The sequence below is a fragment of the Amia ocellicauda genome, unplaced genomic scaffold (genome assembly GCF_036373705.1).
Source record: "Amia ocellicauda isolate fAmiCal2 unplaced genomic scaffold, fAmiCal2.hap1 HAP1_SCAFFOLD_158, whole genome shotgun sequence".
Taxonomy (NCBI): Eukaryota; Metazoa; Chordata; class Actinopteri; order Amiiformes; family Amiidae; genus Amia; species Amia ocellicauda.
This window is the reverse complement of record NW_027102721.1, coordinates 48,267-68,504: the sequence shown is the minus strand read 5'-3', so window position 1 is coordinate 68,504 and position 20,238 is coordinate 48,267. Positions and strand designations below refer to the sequence as shown.

The 20,238-nt window shown below is 46.5% G+C and overlaps 11 non-coding genes across 11 annotated transcripts; 6 read left to right on the top strand and 5 right to left on the bottom strand.

Annotated features, from left to right (window-relative positions):
• Positions 1-1,877: 1,877 nt before the first annotated feature.
• On the bottom strand, positions 1,878-1,949 carry trnaq-cug (transfer RNA glutamine (anticodon CUG)). The gene has a single exon. It is a non-coding gene; the product is annotated as a tRNA-Gln (tRNA).
• Positions 1,950-2,084: 135 nt separating this feature from the next.
• trnae-cuc (transfer RNA glutamic acid (anticodon CUC)) lies at positions 2,085-2,156 on the top strand. Its single transcript has one exon. It is a non-coding gene; the product is annotated as a tRNA-Glu (tRNA).
• A 3,245-nt stretch (positions 2,157-5,401) lies between these two features.
• Positions 5,402-5,473, bottom strand: trnaq-cug (transfer RNA glutamine (anticodon CUG)). The gene has a single exon. It is a non-coding gene; the product is annotated as a tRNA-Gln (tRNA).
• A 135-nt stretch (positions 5,474-5,608) lies between these two features.
• trnae-cuc (transfer RNA glutamic acid (anticodon CUC)) lies at positions 5,609-5,680 on the top strand. Its single transcript has one exon. It is a non-coding gene; the product is annotated as a tRNA-Glu (tRNA).
• A 3,238-nt stretch (positions 5,681-8,918) lies between these two features.
• On the bottom strand, positions 8,919-8,990 carry trnaq-cug (transfer RNA glutamine (anticodon CUG)). Its single transcript has one exon. It is a non-coding gene; the product is annotated as a tRNA-Gln (tRNA).
• A 135-nt stretch (positions 8,991-9,125) lies between these two features.
• On the top strand, positions 9,126-9,197 carry trnae-cuc (transfer RNA glutamic acid (anticodon CUC)). Its single transcript has one exon. It is a non-coding gene; the product is annotated as a tRNA-Glu (tRNA).
• Positions 9,198-12,429: 3,232 nt separating this feature from the next.
• On the bottom strand, positions 12,430-12,501 carry trnaq-cug (transfer RNA glutamine (anticodon CUG)). Its single transcript has one exon. It is a non-coding gene; the product is annotated as a tRNA-Gln (tRNA).
• A 134-nt stretch (positions 12,502-12,635) lies between these two features.
• Positions 12,636-12,707, top strand: trnae-cuc (transfer RNA glutamic acid (anticodon CUC)). Its single transcript has one exon. It is a non-coding gene; the product is annotated as a tRNA-Glu (tRNA).
• A 3,449-nt stretch (positions 12,708-16,156) lies between these two features.
• trnae-cuc (transfer RNA glutamic acid (anticodon CUC)) lies at positions 16,157-16,228 on the top strand. The gene has a single exon. It is a non-coding gene; the product is annotated as a tRNA-Glu (tRNA).
• Positions 16,229-19,476: 3,248 nt separating this feature from the next.
• Positions 19,477-19,548, bottom strand: trnaq-cug (transfer RNA glutamine (anticodon CUG)). The gene has a single exon. It is a non-coding gene; the product is annotated as a tRNA-Gln (tRNA).
• Positions 19,549-19,683: 135 nt separating this feature from the next.
• Positions 19,684-19,755, top strand: trnae-cuc (transfer RNA glutamic acid (anticodon CUC)). The gene has a single exon. It is a non-coding gene; the product is annotated as a tRNA-Glu (tRNA).
• Positions 19,756-20,238: the final 483 nt, after the last annotated feature.

Below are 20,238 nucleotides of genomic sequence, written 5' to 3'. Positions count from 1 at the left end.
CCCGAAGCCAGAGAGGCCTCTCTGCGACGAAGTTCAGATAAGTTTAACAGTTTGGAGTTCATGATTCATGACATTTGAGAAATCAATTAGAAATGTTAATCTGTGATTCATAACTCTAGAATGTGTAATATCATTTAGTTTTCTTAAATATAAATGTGTGTTGCATTAAACTGTTTTGTTGATAATTTTAGAAATAAAATCTGTCAACGCCGAGAAATATCTTCTCATTCCTGTTTAACTGTTTAGTCTGAAATTGACACAAGTTAATAGACATTAGATTATTGGTGGCCCTGCCTATCCTTAATCATTGAATAATAATCAGTTAAGGGAAATTGTGGTAACAAGTAATGATAGGATCTTTCTCGGCACCTAAACGTGAATGAGACTGATATATATATAACGAGAAGTTACCTGACATAAATACTAACCTGCGTAGTTATTTAATGTCTGACTAATAATACTAACGAGAGACTCACCTTCGTCTTACTAACCGGTATTGTAGTCAATGTGTTTATAACCTTTTTTATTTAACGATTTGTGTTATCATATGTGATCCCATGGTCTTTGATTTGGTCACGGAAGTGATTTGTCTTCGATTTGTTGATCTAGAGTTGAATTGTAATTAGTTTTTCCCTTTTGTATAATTAGTGTAGTGCTACATTTAGTCTTTGTTTTGAATACATTTGACAATTTATATCTTTGGAATTGGTGTCTGCGTCCAATTATTACAGAAATTGAGTTCTACAAGATTCCAGGATTCGTGATAAGGTGATACTATAAATTCACTTCTTTAATTGAAATGTATAAGTGTACCTTACGCTACAGCATGCGAGAGGCAGCGGGATCGATGCCCGCATTCTCCAAGGCCTCAGGCGCTCGTGCCCCGGTTTCGGGGGAGAGTCGCTCACTTTTCTTGCCGCAGACACAGGCGCAAGGCATTGCCTGTTTGCCGTAAGGTTATCAGACACAACGCGCCGGCGACGGCTGCAGCATTAGCACGCCGGCTGGCCCTTCCGAAGTTCCCCAAAAACGACCGAGATGCCGCTTCGACGTCGTAACCCCAGGAACGACCGCAAAGGCACTCCAACCCTCAATCTTCCGATCCGAAGTCAGACCGAAGAGACTGTATGATGTTTTAGATTAAAGATAGTATGCAGACCGAGCAAGTTAGATTTATCGAGCTAGCAAACAGCCATTGAGGCACCTGTTCGGGACGTACCCTGTAGACATTCCTGTCAACGATAAAAGGATCAAACGGTGGAGAAAAAGCCCGCAGGATGTTTGTCAAAACTCTGTTTGTGGACTGAATGGCTTTCCCAGATTGGCAGGGACTGTTTTTGGTATTGACTGAGGGACAGTTGTAAAAGACAACCTCTCACCGGACCTCTGGCATACACCAAAGAAAGCCACCCCACCTCTCCCCCGGATCTCACAAAACACAATCCCCCCCGCCCCCAGGGAAGACAGACCGCAATCGGACTCGGGCTTGCACCTTTTGATTGGATGAACGGCCGCAAACATTCTATGTCATTTTCTTTTAAAGCTTCACTCGTGCTTGTAAAAAACCGAGGTCTCACTGAAAGAATGCCCTGACGTGGTTGCTTCCAAGCTAGCTGGTTTACAAAGTTCCTTTTCGCTTTAACGATGATTTCCAAGAAGGGAAATAATCTATCTGTAATCTGTCAACACAGGCACCTTCTTCTCCGTTAAGCCACGCGGTCACCACCAGGAAGATGAACGCACCAGGCCGACCCGGAGTTTTCACCAATTCGTCTCCAAGCCTCCCAAGAGGGAACATAAACAGGCCTTATTCGCAGACACAGGCCCTCAGGCAGGGAGACCACCGGGTCACCGCTGCTGCCCCTGCCAAGGGCCCCAGGTCCCACCGAGACTTGAACTCGGATCGCTGGATTCAGAGTCCAGAGTGCTAACCATTACACCATGGAACCAAGCCCACTGCCCACCTCTTGCCCGTGATGAAGGTTTGTGTTCTACGCACACGTCTCGCTCTGTCGCACGGCCAAGTCCAGAGTGAGCCAAGTTGCGCCCAGAGTGCTGCGTGTGGCGGGTCACTTCCGGAGCTGTCCCTGGTGGTCTAGTGGTCAGGATTCGACGCTCTCACCGCCGTGGCCCGGGTTCGATTCCCGGTCAGGGAAGGTGGATCTGTTGCTCTTCCCCTAGGACCTGTATGGTGCATTTTCTCTCTCTCTATCTGTGATTAAATCCTTACCTATATACATATGTCCATGAACGTTTCTGGTAACTCATGTAAATCACATCACACGACGGGCAGTCATCTTTTCGGTCACTTTGAAAGTTTTGCTCATGACAATCCTTTTCTATTGCGGCACGATGGCTGCCACCGATGAAGGAAAGTCGTCCGCAGTTGGCTGCAAGCTTGCCTGAAGCGCAGGAAAGGACTTACTCGCGACGTGCCACTTAAAGACTGAAGAAGTGGGGGTCGGCCTCACCGAGAGCCCTGAGGATTAGCTCACGTGGTAGAGCGCTCGCTTAGCATTGTAGCGTTGTGTTGGGTGTATTTGGATAAGAGTATCTGGGCTCTGAGCTGAAGCACTGATCTAAAGAAAACCTCTCCCCCCGAAAGTTATCAGATTCCCTTAGCTCATCAGCTTGGAACTGGTTTGCATCAAAGTGACAGTTTTGGGGAGGATGGCACCAAGAAGAGGCCAAATAGTTTGGAATTCTGCTATGAGATGTCTGGAGAAAGGGGCCTGTAGGTGATAAAAACTCATTGAAGTGGACGAGAGCTGAAATCCCGACATAGAGCTACGAACCCAGGCCAACCGGCATTTCCAAAAGATGGCATGGATTGACATCAGTCATAAATCAAGCCCCCCTCCAATAGGACACTGGGGGCTGAAACCGAAATCCAATCTCAAAAACTCAAGAACCAATCACCTCTTGATCTGACAGACTATAAGGAACAGCGGGCAGTCTTTCTCGCTCTCTCTCACCTGAACCAGTAACTCGCTGCCACAGCTCAACCTGTAGCTCTGTTGCCAGAACCGGAACCAGAAACCAACTAAGTCTTTTCCGGCAACAGAAGAGTTAAACTTGGAGAAGGAGATTGAGCCGTACGAAGAATTCTTTTAAAGGACTTTATTAAATAAAGAACTTTACAGACTGCGCTGCCCGCCTGTGCCCACCTGATCAGTGGAGTTTTACAGCTGGACAATTGACTAAGTCGACTGTATACGAAAGTGTCAGTCATTTAAATAGCTATTTGAGTCTTAAGAAACTTGACCCTTGGAACAAACATGGCCCTGCTTTCCTCAAAGACTTTGTCTTCAAATAAGTACGGTGAGAGACCCTGCTTGCCAAGAAGATTTTGTGCACAACCTTGGAGCCTTCAAACCAGTGGAAAATCTGTTTGGAAACGACTCTACTTTCGCGAAACCCCAACTTCCAGGTGTATCGACTGAGTGGAAGTTCTTGGACAAAGCCGAACCGGACTGCCTTTGTTCCAAACCACACGGACCTCGTGCCGTGTGCTGTTATCTGAGCCCGAAGCCAGAGAGGCCTCTCTGCGACGAAGTTCAGATAAGTTTAACAGTTTGGAGTTCATGATTCATGACATTTGAGAAATCAATTAGAAATGTTAATCTGTGATTCATAACTCTAGAATGTGTAATATCATTTAGTTTTCTTAAATATAAATGTGTGTTGCATTAAACTGTTTTGTTGATAATTTTAGAAATAAAATCTGTCAACGCCGAGAAATATCTTCTCATTCCTGTTTAACTGTTTAGTCTGAAATTGACACAAGTTAATAGACATTAGATTATTGGTGGCCCTGCCTATCCTTAATCATTGAATAATAATCAGTTAAGGGAAATTGTGGTAACAAGTAATGATAGGATCTTTCTCGGCACCTAAACGTGAATGAGACTGATATATATATAACGAGAAGTTACCTGACATAAATACTAACCTGCGTAGTTATTTAATGTCTGACTAATAATACTAACGAGAGACTCACCTTCGTCTTACTAACCGGTATTGTAGTCAATGTGTTTATAACCTTTTTTATTTAACGATTTGTGTTATCATATGTGATCCCATGGTCTTTGATTTGGTCACGGAAGTGATTTGTCTTCGATTTGTTGATCTAGAGTTGAATTGTAATTAGTTTTTCCCTTTTGTATAATTAGTGTAGTGCTACATTTAGTCTTTGTTTTGAATACATTTGACAATTTATATCTTTGGAATTGGTGTCTGCGTCCAATTATTACAGAAATTGAGTTCTACAAGATTCCAGGATTCGTGATAAGGTGATACTATAAATTCACTTCTTTAATTGAAATGTATAAGTGTACCTTACGCTACAGCATGCGAGAGGCAGCGGGATCGATGCCCGCATTCTCCAAGGCCTCAGGCGCTCGTGCCCCGGTTTCGGGGGAGAGTCGCTCACTTTTCTTGCCGCAGACACAGGCGCAAGGCATTGCCTGTTTGCCGTAAGGTTATCAGACACAACGCGCCGGCGACGGCTGCAGCATTAGCACGCCGGCTGGCCCTTCCGAAGTTCCCCAAAAACGACCGAGATGCCGCTTCGACGTCGTAACCCCAGGAACGACCGCAAAGGCACTCCAACCCTCAATCTTCCGATCCGAAGTCAGACCGAAGAGACTGTATGATGTTTTAGATTAAAGATAGTATGCAGACCGAGCAAGTTAGATTTATCGAGCTAGCAAACAGCCATTGAGGCACCTGTTCGGGACGTACCCTGTAGACATTCCTGTCAACGATAAAAGGATCAAACGGTGGAGAAAAAGCCCGCAGGATGTTTGTCAAAACTCTGTTTGTGGACTTAATGGCTTTCCCAGATTGGCAGGGACTGTTTTTGGTATTGACTGAGGGACAGTTGTAAAAGACAACCTCTCACCGGACCTCTGGCATACACCAAAGAAAGCCACCCCACCTCTCCCCCGGATCTCACAAAACACAATCCCCCCCGCCCCCAGGGAAGACAGACCGCAATCGGACTCGGGCTTGCACCTTTTGATTGGATGAACGGCCGCAAACATTCTATGTCATTTTCTTTTAAAGCTTCACTCGTGCTTGTAAAAAACCGAGGTCTCACTGAAAGAATGCCCTGACGTGGTTGCTTCCAAGCTAGCTGGTTTACAAAGTTCCTTTTCGCTTTAACGATGATTTCCAAGAAGGGAAATAATCTATCTGTAATCTGTCAACACAGGCACCTTCTTCTCCGTTAAGCCACGCGGTCACCACCAGGAAGATGAACGCACCAGGCCGACCCGGAGTTTTCACCAATTCGTCTCCAAGCCTCCCAAGAGGGAACATAAACAGGCCTTATTCGCAGACACAGGCCCTCAGGCAGGGAGACCACCGGGTCACCGCTGCTGCCCCTGCCAAGGGCCCCAGGTCCCACCGAGACTTGAACTCGGATCGCTGGATTCAGAGTCCAGAGTGCTAACCATTACACCATGGAACCAAGCCCACTGCCCACCTCTTGCCCGTGATGAAGGTTTGTGTTCTACGCACACGTCTCGCTCTGTCGCACGGCCAAGTCCAGAGTGAGCCAAGTTGCGCCCAGAGTGCTGCGTGTGGCGGGTCACTTCCGGAGCTGTCCCTGGTGGTCTAGTGGTCAGGATTCGACGCTCTCACCGCCGCGGCCCAGGTTCGATTCCCGGTCAGGGAAGGTGGATCTGTTGCTCTTCCCCTAGGACCTGTATGGTGCATTTTCTCTCTCTCTATCTGTGATTAAATCCTTACCTATATACATATGTCCATGAACGTTTCTGGTAACTCATGTAAATCACATCACACGACGGGCAGTCATCTTTTCGGTCACTTTGAAAGTTTTGCTCATGACAATCCTTTTCTATTGCGGCACGATGGCTGCCACCGATGAAGGAAAGTCGTCCGCAGTTGGCTGCAAGCTTGCCTGAAGCGCAGGAAAGGACTTACTCGCGACGTGCCACTTAAAGACTGAAGAAGTGGGGGTCGGCCTCACCGAGAGCCCTGAGGATTAGCTCACGTGGTAGAGCGCTCGCTTAGCATTGTAGCGTTATGTTGGGTGTATTTGGATAAGAGTATCTGGGCTCTGAGCTGAAGCACTGATCTAAAGAAAACCTCTCCCCCCGAAAGTTATCAGATTCCCTTAGCTCATCAGCTTGGAACTGGTTTGCATCAAAGTGACAGTTTTGGGGAGGATGGCACCAAGAAGAGGCCAAATAGTTTGGAATTCTGCTATGAGATGTCTGGAGAAAGGGGCCTGTAGGTGATAAAAACTCATTGAAGTGGACGAGAGCTGAAATCCCGACATAGAGCTACGAACCCAGGCCAACCGGCATTTCCAAAAGATGGCATGGATTGACATCAGTCATAAATCAAGCCCCCCTCCAATAGGACACTGGGGGCTGAAACCGAAATCCAATCTCAAAAACTCAAGAACCAATCACCTCTTGATCTGACAGACTATAAGGAACAGCGGGCAGTCTTTCTCGCTCTCTCTCACCTGAACCAGTAACTCGCTGCCACAGCTCAACCTGTAGCTCTGTTGCCAGAACCGGAACCAGAAACCAACTAAGTCTTTTCCGGCAACAGAAGAGTTAAACTTGGAGAAGGAGATTGAGCCGTACGAAGAATTCTTTTAAAGGACTTTATTAAATAAAGAACTTTACAGACTGCGCTGCCCGCCTGTGCCCACCTGATCAGTGGAGTTTTACAGCTGGACAATTGACTAAGTCGACTGTATACGAAAGTGTCAGTCATTTAAATAGCTATTTGAGTCTTAAGAAACTTGACCCTTGGAACAAACATGGCCCTGCTTTCCTCAAAGACTTTGTCTTCAAATAAGTACGGTGAGAGACCCTGCTTGCCAAGAAGATTTTGTGCACAACCTTGGAGCCTTCAAACCAGTGGAAAATCTGTTTGGAAACGACTCTACTTTCGCGAAACCCCAACTTCCAGGTGTATCGACTGAGTGGAAGTTCTTGGACAAAGCCGAACCGGACTGCCTTTGTTCCAAACCACACGGACCTCGTGCCGTGTGCTGTTATCTGAGCCCGAAGCCAGAGAGGCCTCTCTGCGACGAAGTTCAGATAAGTTTAACAGTTTGGAGTTCATGATTCATGACATTTGAGAAATCAATTAGAAATGTTAATCTGTGATTCATAACTCTAGAATGTGTAATATCATTTAGTTTTCTTAAATATAAATGTGTGTTGCATTAAACTGTTTTGTTGATCATTTTAGAAATAAAATCTGTCAACGCCGAGAAATATCTTCTCATTCCTGTTTAACTGTTTAGTCTGAAATTGACACAAGTTAATAGACATTAGATTATTGGTGGCCCTGCCTATCCTTAATCATTGAATAATAATCAGTTAAGGGAAATTGTGGTAACAAGTAATGATAGGATCTTTCTCGGCACCTAAACGTGAATGAGACTGATATATATATAACGATAAGTTACCTGACATAAATACTAACCTGCGTAGTTATTTAATGTCTGACTAATAATACTAACGAGAGACTCACCTTCGTCTTAGTAACCGGTATTGTAGTCAATGTGTTTATAACCTTTTTTGTTTAACGATTTGTGTTATCATATGTGATCCCATGGTCTTTGATTTGGTCACGGAAGTGATTTGTCTTCGATTTGTTGATCTAGAGTTGAATTGTAATTAGTTTTTCCCTTTTGTATAATTAGTGTAGTGCTACATTTAGTCTTTGTTTTGAATACATTTGACAATTTATATCTTTGGAATTGGTGTCTGCGTCCAATTATTACAGAAATTGAGTTCTACAAGATTCCAGGATTCGTGATAAGGTGATACTATAAATTCACTTCTTTAATTGAAATGTATAAGTGTACCTTACGCTACAGCATGCGAGAGGCAGCGGGATCGATGCCCGCATTCTCCAAGGCCTCAGGCGCTCGTGCCCCGGTTTCGGGGGAGAGTCGCTCACTTTTCTTGCCGCAGACACAGGCGCAAGGCATTGCCTGTTTGCCGTAAGGTTATCAGACACAACGCGCCGGCGACGGCTGCAGCATTAGCACGCCGGCTGGCCCTTCCGAAGTTCCCCAAAAACGACCGAGATGCCGCTTCGACGTCGTAACCCCTGGAACGACCGCAATGGCACTCCAACCCTCAATCTTCCGATCCGAAGTCAGACCGAAGAGACTGTATGATGTTTTAGATTAAAGATAGTATGCAGACCGAGCAAGTTAGATTTATCGAGCTAGCAAACAGCCATTGAGGCACCTGTTCGGGACGTACCCTGTAGAAATACCTGTCAACGATAAAAGGATCAAACGGTGGAGAAAAAGCCCGCAGGATGTTTGTCAAAACTCTGTTTGTGGACTGAATGGCTTTCCCAGATTGGCAGGGACTGTTTTTGGTATTGACTGAGGGACAGTTGTAAAAGACAACCTCTCACCGGACCTCTGGCATACACCAAAGAAAGCCACCTCACCTCTCCCCCGGATCTCACAAAACACAATCCCCCCCGCCCCCAGGGAAGACAGACCGCAATCGGACTCGGGCTTGCACCTTTTGATTGGATGAACGGCCGCAAACATTCTATGTCATTTTCTTTTAAAGCTTCACTCGTGCTTGTAAAAAACCGAGGTCTCACTGAAAGAATGCCCTGACGTGGTTGCTTCCAAGCTAGCTGGTTTACAAAGTTCCTTTAACAATGATTTCCAAGAAGGGAAATAATCTATCTGTAATCTGTCAACACAGGCACCTTCTTCTCCGTTAAGCCACGCGGTCACCACCAGGAAGATGAACGCACCAGGCCGACCCGGAGTTTTCGCCAATTCGTCTCCAAGCCTCCCAAGAGGGAACATAAACAGGCCTTATTCGCAGACACAGGCCCTCACGCAGGGAGTCCACCGCTTCACCGCCGCTGCCCCTGCCAAGGGCCCCAGGTCCCACCGAGACTTGAACTCGGATCGCTGGATTCAGAGTCCAGAGTGCTAACCATTACACCATGGAACCAAGCCCGCTGCCCACCTCTTGCCCGTGACGAAGGTTTCTGCTCTACGCACACGTCTCGCTCTGTCGCACGGCCAAGTCCAGAGTGAGCCAAGTTGCGCCCAGAGTGCTGCGTGTGGCGCGTCACTTCCGGAGCCGTCCCTGGTGGTCTAGTGGTCAGGATTCGGCGCTCTCACCGCCGCGGCCCGGGTTCGATTCCCGGTCAGGGAAAGTGGATCTGTTGCTCTTCCCCTAGGACCTGTGTGGTGCATTTTCTCTCTCTCTATCTGTGATTAAATCCTTACTCATATACATATGTCCATGAACGTTTCTGGTGCTCATGTAAATCACATCACACGACGGGCCGTGATCTTTTCGGTCACTTTGAAAGTTTTGCTCATGACAATCCTTTTCTATTGCGGCACGATGGCTGCCACCGAGGAAGGAAAGTCGTCCGCAGTTGGCTGCAAGCTTGCCTGAAGCGCAGGAAAGGACTTACTCGCGACGTGCCACTTAAAGACTGAAGAAGTGGGGGTCGGCCTCACCGAGAGCCCTGAGGATTAGCTCACGTGGTAGAGCGCTCGCTTAGCATTGTAGCGTTATGTTGGGTGTATTTGGATAAGAGCATTTGGGATCTGAGCTGAAGCACTGATCTAAAGAAAACCTCTCCCCCCCAAAGTTATCAGATTCCCTTAGCTCATCAGCTTGGAACTGGTTTGCATCAAAGTGACAGTTTTGGGGAGGATGGCACCAAGAAGAGGCCAAATAGTTTGGAATTCTGCTATGAGATGTCTGGAGAAAGGGGCCTGTAGGTGATAAAAACTCTTTGAAGTGGACGAGAGCCGAAATCCCGACATAGAGCTACGAACCCAGGCCAACCGGCATTTCCAAAAGATGGCATGGATTGACATCAGTCATAAATCAATAGGACACTGGGGGCTGAAACCGAAATCCAATCTCAAAAACTCAAGAACCAATCACCTCTTGATCTGACAGACTATAAGGAACAGCGGACAGTGTTTCTCGCTCTCTCTCACCTGAACCAGTAACTCGCTGCCACAGCTCAACCTGTAGCTCTGTTGCCAGAACCGGAACCAGAAACCAACTAAGTCTTTGCCGGCAACAGAAGAGTTAAACTGGGAGAAGGAGATTGAGCCGTACGAAGAATTCTTTTAAAGGACTTTATTAAATAAAGAACTTTACAGACTGCGCTGCCCGCCTGTGCCCACCTGATCAGTGGAGTTTAACAGCTGGACAATTGACTAAGTCGACTGTATACGAAAGTGTCAGTCATTTAAATAGCTATTTGAGTCTTAAGAAACTTGACCCTTGGAACAAACACGGCCCTGCTTTCCTCAAAGACTTTGTCTTCAAATAAGTACGGTGAGAGACCCTGCTTGCCAAGAAGATTTTGTGCACAACCTTGGAGCCTTCAAACCAGTGGAAAATCTGTTTGGAAACGACTCTACTTTCGCGAAACCCCAACTTCCAGGTGTATCGACTGAGTGGAAGTTCTTGGACAAAGCCGAACCGGACTGCCTTTGTTCCAAACCACACGGACCTCGTGCCGTGTGCTGTTATCTGAGCCCGAAGCCAGAGAGGCCTCTCTGCGACGAAGTTCAGATAAGTTTAACAGTTTGGAGTTCATGATTCATGACATTTGAGAAATCAATTAGAAATGTTAATCTGTGATTCATAACTCTAGAATGTGTAATAAAATTTAGTTTTCTTAAATATAAATGTGTGTTGCATTAAACTGTTTTGTTGATAATTTTAGAAATAAAATCTGTCAACGCCGAGAAATATCTTCTCATTCCTGTTTAACTGTTTAGTCTGAAATTGACACAAGTTAATAGACATAAGATTATTGGTGGCCCTGCCTATCCTTAATCATTGAATAATAATCAGTTAAGGGAAATTGTGGTAACAAGTAATGATAGGATCTTTCTCGGCACCAAAACGTGAATGAGACTGATATATATATAACGAGAAGTTACCTGACATAAATACTAACCTGCGTAGTTATTTAATGTCTGACTAATAATACTAACGAGAGACTCACCTTCGTCTTACTAACCGGTATTGTAGTCAATGTGTTTATAACCTTTTTTGTTTAACGATTTGTGTTATCATATGTGATCCCATGGTCTTTGATTTGGTCACGGAAGTGATTTGTCTTCGATTTGTTGATCTAGAGTTGAATTGTAATTAGTTTTTCCCTTTTGTATAATAAGTGTAGTGCTACATTTAGTCTTTGTTTTGAATACATTTGACAATTTATATCTTTGGAATTGGTGTCTGCGTCCAATTATTACAGAAATTGAGTTCTACAAGATTCCAGGATTCGTGATAAGGTGATACTATAAATTCACTTCTTTAATTGAAATGTATAAATGTACCTTACGCTACAGCATGCGAGAGGCGGCGGGATCGATGCCCGCATTCTCCAAGGCCTCAGGCGCTCGTGCCCCGGTTTCGGGGGAGAGTCGCTCACTTTTCTTGCCGCAGACACAGGCGCAAGGCATTGCCTGTTTGCCGTAAGGTTATCAGACACAACGCGCCGGCGACGGCTGCAGCATTAGCACGCCGGCTGGCCCTTCCGAAGTTCCCCAAAAACGACCGAGATGCCGCTTCGACGTCGTAACCCCAGGAACGACCGCAAAGGCACTCCAACCCTCAATCTTCCGATCCGAAGTCAGACCGAAGAGACTGTATGATGTTTTAGATTAAAGATAGTATGCAGACCGAGCAAGTTAGATTTATCGAGCTAGCAAACATCCATTGAGGCACCTGTTCGGGACGTACCCTGTAGAAATTCCTGTCAACGATAAAAGGATCAAACGGTGGAGAAAAAGCCCGCAGGATGTTTGTCAAAACTCTGTTTGTGGACTGAATGGCTTTCCCAGATTGGCAGGGACTGTTTTTGGTATTGACTGAGGGACAGTTGTAAAAGACAACCTCTCACCGGACCTCTGGCATACACCAAAGAAAGCCACCTCACCTCTCCCCCGGATCTCACAAAACACAATCCCCCCCGCCCCCAGGGAAGACAGACCGCAATCGGACTCGGGCTTGCACCTTTTGATTGGATGAACGGCCGCAAACATTCTATGTCATTTTCTTTTAAAGCTTCACTCGTGCTTGTAAAAAACCGAGGTCTCACTGAAAGAATGCCCTGACGTGGTTGCTTCCAAGCTAGCTGGTTTACAAAGTTCCTTTTCGCTTTAACGATGATTTCCAAGAAGGGAAATAATCTATCTGTAATCTGTCAACACAGGCACCTTCTTCTACGTTAAGCCACGCGGTCACCACCAGGAAGATGAACGCACCAGGCCGACCCGGAGTTCTCGCCAATTCGTCTCCAAGCCTCCCAAGAGGGAACATAAATAGGCCTTATTCGCAGACACAGGCCCTCACGCAGGGAGACCACCGCTTCACCGCCGCTGCCCCTGCCAAGGGCCCCAGGTCCCACCGAGACTTGAACTCGGATCGCTGGATTCAGAGTCCAGAGTGCTAACCATTACTCCATGGGACCAAGCCCGCTGCCCTCCTCTTGCCCGTGACGAAGGTTTCTGCTCTACGCACACGTCTCATCTGTTGCACGGCCAAGTCCATATTGAGCCAAGTTGCGCCCAGAGTGCTGCGTGTGGCGGGTCACTTCCGGAGCTGTCCCTGGTGGTCTAGTGGTCAGGATTCGGCGCTCTCACCGCCGCGGCCCGGGTTCGATTCCCGGCCAGGGAAGGTGGATCTGTTGCTCTTCCCATAGGACCTGTGTGGTGCATTTTCTCTCTCTCTATCTGTGATTAAATCCTTACTTATATACATATGTCCATGAACGTTTCTGGAGCTCATGTAAATCACATCACACGACGGGCCGTGATCTTTTCGGTCACTTTGAAAGTTTTGCTCATGACAATCCTTTTCTATTGCGGCACGATGGCTGCCACCGAGGAAGGAAAGTCGTCCGCAGTTGGCTGCAAGCTTGCCTGAAGCGCAGGAAAGACTTACTCGCGACGTGCCACTTAAAGACTGAAGAAGTGGGGGTCGGCCTCACCGAGAGCCCTGAGGATCAGCTCACGTGGTAGAGTGCTCGCTTAGCATTGTAGCGTTATGTTGGGTGTATTTGGATAAGAGCATTTGGGCTCTGAGCTGAAGCACTGATCTAAAGAAAACCTCTCCCCCCCAAAGTTATCAGATTCCCTTAGCTCATCCGCTTGGAACTGGTTTGCATCAAAGTGACAGTTTTGGGGAGCATGGCACCAAGAAGAGGCCAAATAGTTTGGAATTCTGCTATGAGATGTCTGGAGAAAGGGGCCTGTAGGTGATAAAAACTCTTTGAAGTGGACGAGAGCCGAAATCCCGACATAGAGCTACGAACCCAGGCCAACCGGCATTTCCAAAAGATGGCATGGATTGACATCAGTCATAAATCAAGCCCCCCTCCAATAGGACACTGGGGGCTGAAACCGAAATCCAATCTCAAAAACTCAAGAACCAATCACCTCTTGATCTGACAGACTATAAGGAACAGCGGACAGTCTTTCTCGCTCTCTCTCACCTGAACCAGTAACTCGCTGCCACAGCTCAACCTGTAGCTCTGTTGCCAGAACCGGAACCAGAAACCAACTAAGTCTTTGCCGGCAACAGAAGAGTTAAACTGGGAGAAGGAGATTGAGCCGTACGAAGAATTCTTTTAAAGGACTTTATTAAATAAAGAACTTTACAGACTGCGCTGCCCGCCTGTGCCCACCTGATCAGTGGAGTTTTACAGCTGGACAATTGACTAAGTCGACTGTATACGAAAGTGTCAGTCATTTAAATAGCTATTTGAGTCTTAAGAAACTTGACCCTTGGAACAAACACGGCCCTGCTTTCCCCAAAGACTTTGTCTTCAAATAAGTACGGTGAGAGACCCTGCTTGCCAAGAAGATTTTGTGCACAACCTTGGAGCCTTCAAACCAGTGGAAAATCTGTTTGGAAACGACTCTACTTTCGCGAAACCCCAACTTCCAGGTGTATCGACTGAGTGGAAGTTCTTTGACAAAGCCGAACCAGACTGCCTTTGTTCCAAACCACACGGACCTCGTGCCGTGTGCTGTTATCTGAGCCCGAAGCCAGAGAGGCCTCTCTGCGACGAAGTTCAGATAAGTTTAACAGTTAGGAGTTCATGATTCATGACATTTGAGAAATCAATTAGAAATGTTAATCTGTGATTCATAACTCTAGAATGTGTAATATCATTTAGTTTTCTTAAATATAAATGTGTGTTGTATTAAACTGTTTTGTTGATAATTTTAGAAATAAAATCTGTCAACGCCGAGAAATATCTTCTCATTCCTGTTTAACTGTTTAGTCTGAAATTGACACAAGTTAATAGACATTAGATTATTGGTGGCCTTGCCTATCCTTAATCATTGAATAATAATCAGTTAAGGGAAATTGTGGTAACAAGTAATGATAGGATCTTTCTCGGCACCTAAACGTGAATGAGACTGATATATATATAACGAGAAGTTACCTGACATAAATACTAACCTGCGTAGTTATTTAATGTCTGACTAATAATACTAACGAGAGACTCACCTTCGTCTTACTAACCGGTATTGTAGTCAATGTGTTTATAACCTTTTTTGTTTAACGATTTGTGTTATCATATGTGATCCCATGGTCTTTGATTTGGTCACGGAAGTGATTTGTCTTCGATTTGTTGATCTAGAGTTGAATTGTAATTAGTTTTTCCCTTTTGTATAATTAGTGTAGTGCTACATTTAGTTTTTGTTTTGAATACATTTGACAATTTATATCTTTGGAATTGGTGTCTGCGTCCAATTATTACAGAAATTGAGTTCTACAAGATTCCAGGATTCGTGATAAGATGATACTTTAAATTCACTTCTTTAATTGAAATGTATAAGTGTACCTTACGCTACAGCATGCGAGAGGCAGCGGGATCGATGCCCGCATTCTCCAAGGCCTCAGGCGCTCGTGCCCCGGTTTCGGGGGAGAGTCGCTCACTTTTCTTGCCGCAGACACAGGCGCAAGGCATTGCCTGTTTGCCGTAAGGATATCAGACACAACGCGCCGGCGACGGCTGCAGCATTAGCACGCCGGCTGGCCCTTCCGAAGTTCCGGAAAAACGACCGAGATGCCGCTTCGACGTCGTAACCCCAGGAACGACCGCAAAGGCACTCCAACCCTCATTCTTCCGATCCGAAATCAGACCGAAGAGACTGTATGATGTTTTAGATTAAAGATAGTATGCAGACCGAGCAAGTTAGATTTATCGAGCTAGCAAACAGCCATTGAGGCACCTGTTCGGGACGTACCCTGTAGAAATTCCTGTCAACGATAAAAGGATCAAACGGTGGAGAAAAAGCCCGCAGGATGTTTGTCAAAACTCTGTTTGTGGACTGAATGGCTTTCCCAGATTGGCAGGGACTGTTTTTGGTATTGACTGAGGGACAGTTGTAAAAGACAACCTCTCACCGGACCTCTGGCATACACCAAAGAAAGCCACCTCACCTCTCCCCCGGATCTCACAAAACACAATCCCCCCCGCCCCCAGGGAAGACAGACCGCAATCGGACTCGGGCTTGCACCTTTTGATTGGATGAACGGCCGCAAACATTCTATGTCATTTTCTTTTAAAGCTTCACTCGTGCTTGTAAAAAACCGAGGTCTCACTGAAAGAATGCCCTGACGTGGTTGCTTCCAAGCTAGCTGGTTTACAAAGTTCCTTTTCGCTTTACCGATGATTTCCAAGAAGGGAAATAATCTATCTGTAATCTGTCAACACAGGCACCTTCTTCTCCGTTAAGCCACGCGGTCACCACCAGGAAGATGAACGCACCAGGCCGACCCGGAGTTTTCGCCAATTCGTCTCCAAGCCTCCCAAGAGGGAACATAAACAGGCCTTATTCGCAGACACAGGCCCTCACGCAGGGAGACCACCGCTTCACCGCCGCTGCCCCTGCCAAGGGCCCCAGGTCCCATCGAGACTTGAACTCGGATCGCTGGATTCAGAGTCCAGAGTGCTAACCATTACTCCATGGGACCAAGCCCGCTGCCCTCCTCTTGCCCGTGACGAAGGTTTCTGCTCTACGCACACGTCTCATCTGTCGCACGGCCAAGTCCAGATTGAGCCAAGTTGCGCCCAGAGTGCTGCGTGTGGCGGGTCACTTCCGGAGCCGTCCCTGGTGGTCTAGTGGTCAGGATTCGGCGCTCTCACCGCCGCGGCCCGGGTTCGATTCCCGGCCAGGGAAGGTGGATCTGATGCTCTTCCCCTAGGACCTGTGTGGTGCATTTTCTCTCTCTCTATCTGTGATTAAATCCTTACTTATATACATATGTCCATGAACGTTTCTGGAGCTCATGTACATCACATCACACGACGGGCCGTGATCTTTTCGGTCACTTTGAAAGTTTTGCTCATGACAATCCTTTTCTATTGCGGCACGATGGCTGCCACCGAGGAAGGAAAGTCGTCCGCAGTTGGCTGCAAGCTTGCCTGAAGCGCAGGAAAGGACTTACTCGCGACGTGCCACTTAAAGACTGAAGAAGTGGGGGTCGGCCTCACCGAGAGCCCTGAGGATCAGCTCACGTGGTAGAGTGCTCGCTTAGCATTGTAGCGTTATGTTGGGTGTATTTGGATAAGAGCATTTGGGCTCTGAGCTGAAGCACTGATCTAAAGAAAACCTCTCCCCCCCAAAGTTATCAGATTCCCTTAGCTCATCAGCTTGGAAGTGGTTTGCATCAAAGTGACAGTTTTGGGGAGGATGGCACCAAGAAGAGGCCAAATAGTTTGGAATTCTGCTATGAGATGTCTGGAGAAAGGGGCCTGTAGGTGATAAAAACTCTTTGAAGTGGACGAGAGCCGAAATCCCGACATAGAGCTACGAACCCAGGCCAACCGGCATTTCCAAAAGATGGCATGGATTGACATCAGTCATAAATCAAGCCCCCCTCCAATAGGACACTGGGGGCTGAAACCGAAATCCAATCTCAAAAACTCAAGAACCAATCACCTCTTGATCTGACAGACTATAAGGAACAGCGGACAGTCTTTCTCGCTCTCTCTCACCTGAACCAGTAACTCGCTGCCACAGCTCAACCTGTAGCTCTGTTGCCAGAACCGGAACCAGAAACCAACTAAGTCTTTGCCGGCAACAGAAGAGTTAAACTGGGAGAAGGAGATTGAGCCGTACGAAGAATTCTTTTAAAGGACTTTATTAAATAAAGAACTTTACAGACTGCGCTGCCCGCCTGTGCCCACCTGATCAGTGGAGTTTTACAGCTGGACAATTGACTAAGTCGACTGTATACGAAAGTGTCAGTCATTTAAATAGCTATTTGAGTCTTAAGAAACTTGACCCTTGGAACAAACACGGCCCTGCTTTCCCCAAAGACTTTGTCTTCAAATAAGTACGGTGAGAGACCCTGCTTGCCAAGAAGATTTTGTGCACAACCTTGGAGCCTTCAAACCAGTGGAAAATCTGTTTGGAAACGACTCTACTTTCGCGAAACCCCAACTTCTAGGTGTATCGACTGAGTGGAAGTTCTTGGACAAAGCCGAACCGGACTGCCTTTGTTCCAAACCACACGGACCTCGTGCCGTGTGCTGTTATCTGAGCCCGAAGCCAGAGAGGCCTCTCTGCGACGAAGTTCAGATAAGTTTAACAGTTTGGAGTTCATGATTCATGACATTTGAGAAATCAATTAGAAATGTTAATCTGTGATTCATAACTCTAGAATGTGTAATATCATTTAGTTTTCTTAAATATAAATGTGTGTTGCATTAAACTGTTTTGTTGATAATTTTAGAAATAAAATCTGTCAACGCCGAGAAATATCTTCTCATTCCTGTTTAACTGTTTAGTCTGAAATTGACACAAGTTAATAGACATTAGATTATTGGTGGCCCTGCCTATCCTTAATCATTGAATAATAATCAGTTAAGGGAAATTGTGGTAACAAGTAATGATAGGATCTTTCTCGGCACCTAAACGTGAATGAGACTGATATATATATATATAACGAGAAGTTACCTGACATAAATACTAACCTGCGTAGTTATTTAATGTCTGACTAATAATACTAACGAGAGACTCACCTTCGTCTTACTAACCGGTATTGTAGTCAATGTGTTTATAACCTTTTTAGTTTAACGATTTGTGTTATCATATGTGATCCCATGGTCTTTGATTTGGTCACGGAAGTGATTTGTCTTCGATTTGTTGATCTAGAGTTGAATTGTAATTAGTTTTTCCCTTTTGTATAATTAGTGTAGTGCTACATTTAGTCTTTGTTTTGAATACATTTGACAATTTATATCTTTGGAATTGGTGTCTTCGTCCAATTATTACAGAAATTGAGTTCTACAAGATTCCAGGATTCGTGATAAGGTGATACTATAAATTCACTTCTTTAATTGAAATGTATAAGTGTACCTTACGCTACAGCATGCGAGAGGCAGCGGGATCGATGCCCGCATTCTCCAAGGTCTCAGGCGCTCGTGCCCCGGTTTCGGGGGAGAGTCGCTCACTTTTCTTGCCGCAGACACAGGCGCAAGGCATTGCCTGTTTGCCGTAAGGTTATCAGACACAACGCGCCGGCGACGGCTGCAGCATTAGCACGCCGGCTGGCCCTTCCGAAGTTCCCCAAAAACGACCGAGATGCCGCTTCGACGTCGTAACCCCAGGAACGACCGCAAAGGCACTCCAACCCTCAATCTTCCGATCCGAAGTCAGACCGAAGAGACTGTATGATGTTTTAGATTAAAGATAGTATGCAGACCGAGCAAGTTAGATTTATCGAGCTAGCAAACAGCCATTGAGGCACCTGTTCGGGACGTACCCTGTAGATATTCCTGTCAACGATAAAAGGATCAAACAGTGGAGAAAAAGCCCGCAGGATGTTTGTCAAAACTCTGTTTGTGGACTGAATGGCTTTCCCAGATTGGCAGGGACTGTTTTTGGTATTGACTGAGGGACAGTTGTAAAAGACAACCTCTCACCGGACCTCTGGCATACACCAAAGAAAGCCACCTCACCTCTCCCCCGGATCTCACAAAACACAATCCCCCCCGCCCCCAGGGAAGACAGACCGCAATCGGACTCGGGCTTGCACCTTTTGATTGGATGAACGGCCGCAAACATTCTATGTCATTTTCTTTTAAAGCTTCACTCGTGCTTGTAAAAAACCGAGGTCTCACTGAAAGAATGCCCTGACGTGGTTGCTTCCAAGCTAGCTGGTTTACAAAGTTCCTTTTCGCTTTAACGATGATTTCCAAGAAGGGAAATAATCTATCTGTAATCTGTCAACACAGGCACCTTCTTCTCCGTTAAGCCACGCGGTCACCACCAGGAATATGAACGCAGCAGGCCGACCCGGAGTTTTCGCCAATTCGTCTCCAAGCCTCCCAAGAGGGAACATAAACAGGCCTTATTCGCAGACACAGGCCCTCACGCAGGGAGACCACCGCTTCACCGCCGCTGCCCCTGCCAAGGGCCCCAGGTCCCACCGAGACTTGAACTCGGATCGCTGGATTCAGAGTCCAGAGTGCTAACCATTACACCATGGAACCAAGCCGGCTGCCCACCTCTTGCCCGTGATGAAGGTTTCTGCTCTACGCACACGTCTCGCTCTGTCGCACGGCCAAGTCCAGAGTGAGCCAAGTTGCGCCCAGAGTGCAGCGTGTGGCGGGTCACTTCCGGAGCCGTCCCTGGTGGTCTAGTGGTCAGGATTCGGCGCTCTCACCGCCGCGGCCCGGGTTCGATTCCCGGTCAGGGAAGGTGGATCTGTTGCTCTTCCCCTAGGACCTGTGAGTAGATAGTTGGGTTTTTTGGGCGCGGCCTATTTTGTTATGACGTATGCCCTAAGCTTATTAATATTCCTACGTCATAATTGGGGGGCGTGATTTTAGAGTTATTTCCTTAATTATTCCTACGTCATATCCGTCAGAAAGTGTACACCCCTAAAACCCTGAACAACAAGGCCACCCATAAAGACCCCCCCCCCCCCCCTGAAGGCAACGCCCCGAAACTCTCCTCTCTATTTAAGACCCCGCGCTGCTTTTAGGCAATACCTCTTTAATTCTCAGCATCTGAAACATCCCGCTTCTTCAACATGTCCAGCGACATCAACATGAAGCCCCGCAAGAAACAATCCCGGGCAAGGGTTCCTGTACTCACCAATTTGAAGATTGAACGCTCCTGGGTGTTGTTCTGGGGGGGTCGACGGGGTTACCGCTTTAAAAGGGATCCCAGCTATGTTG